This window comes from Peromyscus maniculatus, chromosome 8 (assembly GCF_049852395.1).
Source record: "Peromyscus maniculatus bairdii isolate BWxNUB_F1_BW_parent chromosome 8, HU_Pman_BW_mat_3.1, whole genome shotgun sequence".
NCBI lineage: Eukaryota > Metazoa > Chordata > Mammalia > Rodentia > Cricetidae > Peromyscus > Peromyscus maniculatus.
The window spans coordinates 107,924,542-107,929,992 of record NC_134859.1 but is presented as its reverse complement, the minus strand read 5'-3'; the positions used below and the strand labels follow the sequence as shown (position 1 = coordinate 107,929,992).

General features: G+C 49.5%; 1 non-coding gene across 1 annotated transcript; it reads right to left on the bottom strand.

The window, feature by feature from the left end:
• Window positions 1-5,077: 5,077 nt before the first annotated feature.
• On the bottom strand, window positions 5,078-5,150 carry Trnak-cuu (transfer RNA lysine (anticodon CUU)). The gene has a single exon. It is a non-coding gene; the product is annotated as a tRNA-Lys (tRNA).
• Between the last annotated feature and the right edge of the window lie 301 nt (window positions 5,151-5,451).

Below are 5,451 nucleotides of genomic sequence, written 5' to 3'. Positions count from 1 at the left end.
ATTAAAAAAAAAAACAAAAACATTAATATGGACTGGGGTCTACTAATTCTCAGTTCCCAGTCCACCCCCACCCCCGACTCTTTCTGTCTCTCTGTCCCCCTCCCTGCACCCCCCCCCCCCGCCTCGTTGTGTTTGAAATATTCTCATATTCCATTTAATGAACCTCGGTTTTCTGGCTGCATCCCTCTGTATTGATTATGAGTGTTGTTGCTCTGTGTGCTAGAAACTGACCCCAAGAACTCTCATAAGTGCTCTTCCATGGAGACACACCACCATCTTTTTTTTTCTAAGGAGGTGAGCAGCGTGCTGTGAGGATGGGGCCAGGTCAAGGGTGACTAGGTCAGGATGCGGCCAGGCCCCCTCCCCCCAGCAGGGCAGAACAGCACTGCACGGGCCTGACTGCCTACCAGTGGGGCCTCTATTGCTGACGGTGGTGGGCACAGCACAGCAGTGTCCACAGGCTGCCAGGAAGGCTTCACACCGTGCTGCCCGCCATCCCTGAAGCCCAGCCTGAGGGTGTCCAGCTCCCCTGACCCTCGTCCCTCTCCTATGTGCAGCTCCACGTTTGCTGGGTTCAGCCCCAGCTCTGAGAAGCAGGTCTCACCTGGATCCTTAGCACTCAGGTTGCACACAACCCATATATGGTTCCCAAGTCTGGGTCCCTGTACCATCCTCTGCCCTTCTTTTTTTTTTTTTTAATTTTATTTACATTTTATATATGAGTGTTTCGCATGTGTGCTGGAAGAGGGCATCAGATCTCATTACAGATGGTTGTGAGCCACCATATGGTTGCTGGGAATTGAGCTCAGGACCTCTGGAAGAACAGTCTGTGCTCTTAACCACTGAGCCATCTCTCCAGCGGGGGGGCCCCCCCATCTTTTTCTTTTGAAACAAGGTCTCACTCTATTGCTCAGTATAGCCCAAACAGATCTAGAACTTAAGATTCTCCTGCCTCAGCATCTGAATCCGATGGCATGGCGGGTGCTCTGTTATTTTAATAGTCACACTAGAGATTGCAATAGTCACACTCACACCTTAGTATTAGCATTATCCCGTCATGATTGACATGCCAGAGCCATGTGCACTGTGACTTCATACCCTGAGAATCTCACCACAGTGTACCTGTTGCTGTACAGTCATACATATTTTATATGTTGCTGTTTAAACAAAAGGATTTCTCCACCATATCTAACATTCTTATTTTCATTTTGCTTTTCTGAGACGTTCTGGCTGTGACTACAGGCTGTCCTTCATCTTGGCTCTTTCTGCCTCAGTCTCCTTTTCTGTTCTTCCATTTCCTGAAGATTCGGATCAGCTCTGGAAGCCTTCCCCTGCATGTCTGAGGTGGGGCTGCACAGTGGATCTTGGCCTTTCCTCCTCCCAGCTCTGAGGTCTCTCCCTGGCCACCGTATTCTGCATTGGCAATGCCTTCTCTTTGAGTGGCTGCAGGTTTCTGGCTCCCATGTTTCTGATGAACACTCTGTGGCTACTCAGCCTCTCTTGGGCAGCTCTCCTGTGCATGGCTACTGTGCGGCCTTCCCTTTAGGTCCTGTCCTGTTGACTGTGATGTGTGGAATTAGAGTTTTCCTTGGATTTTTACAGATTTGATTTGTAAACTGATACCTTCCACTAAATTTGAGTCTTTTTGTGCATATTTCATTTTCTGCTACAGTCTTTTTAAAAATATTTTTTATAATTTATTTTTGTCTTGTGTGCATTTGTATTTTGCTTGCATGTATGTCTGTGTGAGGCTGTCGGATCCTAGAGTTACAGACATTTGTGAGCTGCCATGTGGGTGCTGGGATTGAACCCAGGTCCTCTGGAAGAGCAGCCAGTGCTCTTAACCCCTAAGCCATCTTTTCAGCCCCCAGTCTTTTTTCTTTCTTTCTTTCTTTTTTTTTTTTTGGGGTTTTTTTTTTTTTTTTTTTTTTTGGGTTTTTCGAGACAGGGTTTCTTTGTGTAGCTTTGCACCTTTCCTGGAACTCACTTGGTAGCCCAGGCTGGCCTCGAACTCACAGAGATACACCTGCCTCTGCCTCCCAAGTGCTGGGATCAAAGGCGTGCGCCACCACCGCCCGGCTCAGTCTTTTTTCTTTAACAGTGTGTTTGTGCAGGTACATGTGTGTGTCCATGGTGGGGAGCCAGAGGATAATTTTGAGTGTTCTTCCTCAAAAAGGCTTTTGAGACAGGGTCTCTCATTGGTCTGGTGCTCACCAATTCAGCTCTCTGGGATTATAAATGCACACCCCTATGCCCAGCACTTTAAACTGTAAATTCTGGGGATCAAACCCAGATCATTGCATATGGAAAGCAAGGACTTACAGACTGAGCTGTCCATAGGCCCAGGAAGCTTGCCCAACCGGACAGGGTGGTCGAGATCACAGACTGTCCTCAGACAAATGCCACTGAGTCTCCCCAGCCACCTCCCATCCCAGAGCATTTGCAGCTGTGGAACACTCATCTTGTCCTCATCTGTGGCTTCTGCCCTTCCGTTGAGAAGCCCCATGTTTCCAGGTCTGGAGTGTGTCAGCCTCCACCTTCTGTGAGGTGGCTGTGATTGCCATCAATCCCATTACCTGTGCCATCTCAGGCCACATCTGCACCTACTGTCTTGTTTTTTAAGACTTGTTTTTAGGGGGCTGGAGAGATGGCTCAGGGGTTAAGAGCACTGGCTGTCCTTGCAAAGGACCCCAGTTCAGTTCCCAGCACCCACATGGCAGCTCACAAATGTCTGTAACTCCAGTTCCAGGGGATCTGACACCTTCACACCAATGCACATAAAATACAGTTAAATAAATTAGAAAAAAAGACTTGTTTTTATCTGTAGTTATTTGTTGTGTGTTGAGGGGGGTGGGGCAGGACTGCAGGGACCAGAAGGAAGAGGGCGGAAGAGTGGAGGATCCCCTGGAGCTGGGGTTACAGGGGTTTGCAAGCCACCTGACTTGGGTGCTGGGATCTGAACTCCAGTCTTTTGCATGAGCAGCAAGCCCTCCCAACTGCTGGCCATCTCTGCAGCCTGCACTGTCCTGTCCTTTGGAATCAGATGCGTGCTTCCGCTCTTTTATGAGACAAGTTATTTGAGGTTGTAAATTGGACAGTTTGACTTTTACACTGTGTAGAGTCTGTTACAATCCTGTTAGCCACTCTGAGAATGTCCTTCTCCCTCCCTCCCTCCCTCCTTCCCTCCGTCCCTCCCTCCCTCCCTCCCTCCCTCCTTCCTTTCTTTTCTTTCTTTCTCCCCCGCCCCCCCAGACAGGGTTTCTCTTTGTAGTTCTGGTTGTCCTGGAACTCACTTTGTAGATCAGGCTGGCCTGGAACTCACAGAGATCCTCCTGCCTCTCTGCCTCCTGAGGGGGTTAAAGGCGTGCACCACCGCTGCTAGGCTTGGAAATGTTTTTTCTGTCTTTACAGCCCATCAACCTAGTTCATACCTCAGGCCTTGATGCCTCCAGTGGTCCATGGATCCCTTCTTAGTTTGAGTCTTAGGGTCCTGCCCCTCCCATGTGTGACTTAGGGAAGCCCGGGACTTGTGGGTCTCTCCTGGGACACACACACTCACAGGACCCCTTTCACAGCTCCTCAGCTTCCCTCTGAGGCTAAGCTGTCATTTTTGCTGTGTAGTTATGAACCCCAGTTCTGCCTGAGACCAGAGAGTCCCTCTCTGTTCCTCTGTCCCTCTGCTCTCCTGTCTCTCTGTTCTGCTTTACCTTGTAGATTGTTGTTTTGTTTCCCAGGCCTGTATGGGTGAATGCTGCCGTAAGGAGTGCACTCCACACGGGATGCTTTGAGACAGGAGAAAAATAGCCCAGAGAGGATCCACTCCACCTCAGATTTAAAGCCAGCCCATCTGTCTGTCTTTCTTGATTGGTGCTGTGTGTGTGTGCTCCTGTTTCGTTTGCATGCACTCATCTGTAAGAAGCCAGAAGAGGGTGTTTGATCCCTTTGTGGGACTCCTGGCTTATTACTGGGGTGCTGGGGTCTGAACTCTGGGCCTTAATTGAACAGCAGACTCTCTTACCCTTCCAGCCCAGAGCTGACACTTATTCTATGTGGCTTCAGATCCCGTGCATCATCCACTGCGGTCTGTGTCAGCCTTTCTGGCTGAGAGCTGTCTAAACTGGAATGAAAGTGTGTCTGCCCTCTTCACACAGCCCGGGAAAGCCACAGTGGCTGAGACTGGGGACTCCCCAGTGAGCCCAATGCACCACCTCTGAGGCTGTCTGGGGTAACGCACCCTCCTGTGTAGACAAATGGGTGTTTCCTATGGATGCCTTCAGACTTCCAGCTAAGCCGTGGGGGCTCACACCTGTCATCCCAACAGAAGGCTAAGGTGGACAGAGGATTGTCACACCTGTGAGGCTAGCCTGCATCCAGACTGTCTGCTCTGAAGAGATTACCCAGTGCTTAGCAGAACCGACTGTTCTTCTACAGGATTTAAGGTCAGTCCCAGCACTCACAGTGGGCAGCTCACAACTGACTGCCTGTGACTCCAGATGCTGGAATCTGATGCCTTCCTCTGGCTTCCACAGGGTGTGTGTGTGTGTGTGTGTGTGTGTGTGTGTGTGTGTGTGTGTGTATACGTGTGTATACAAAAGTATGCCTCTCCCCAAATAACTTTACACTCAAATGCAAGCTAAATGCTGTGAGTCTGGAATTAGTGTGGAGAAAGTAGGGTAAGTATATATTTACATTATCCCTCTGCCCCCCTGCTGTGGATATCGTTCTATATAAATAAAACACTGATGGCCAATGACCAGGCAGGAAGTAGGTGGCCAGGCAGGAAGTAGGTGGGACAAGGAGAGAGGAGAATTCTGGGAAGCAGAAGGCTAAGGAGAGGGACACTGCAGCCACCACCAGGAGAAGCAGCATGTAAAGACTCTGGTAAGCCACCAGCCACGTGGCAAGGTATAGATTTATAAAAATGGGTTAATTTAAGATAAAAGAACAGTTAGCAAGAAGCCTGCCACGGCCATACAGTTTATAAGTGATATAAGCATCTGAGTGATTTATTTTATAAGTGGATTGTGGGACTGCGGGGCTTGGGGAATCTGGAGAGAAGCCTTCCAGCAACAAATGGCGCCCAACGTGGGGCTCGAACCCACGACCCTGAGATTAAGAGTCTCATGCTCTACCGACTGAGCTAGCCTGGCTAGCCGGGCAGCTCGAAGGTGATCTCGGAGGCGCCGCTTGGGCCCGGCAGCAGCAGCAGTAGCAGCATCAGCATCAGCGACAGCGGCGGCAGCAGCAGCAGCAGCCTGCATCCCCAACGGCCCGTGGCGGCCGCCACCCAAAAAAAAAAATGTTTCCTAAGCAAGGCACAAGGGGAACACTGTGATCAGTGCTGGAGAACAGAGGGTTTTTTTTTTTTTTTTTTTTTTAACTTTTCACTACTGAATATATTTTTGCACACTTATCTACCACCAAAAATGAGAAATCAATGACAGAGTTAGA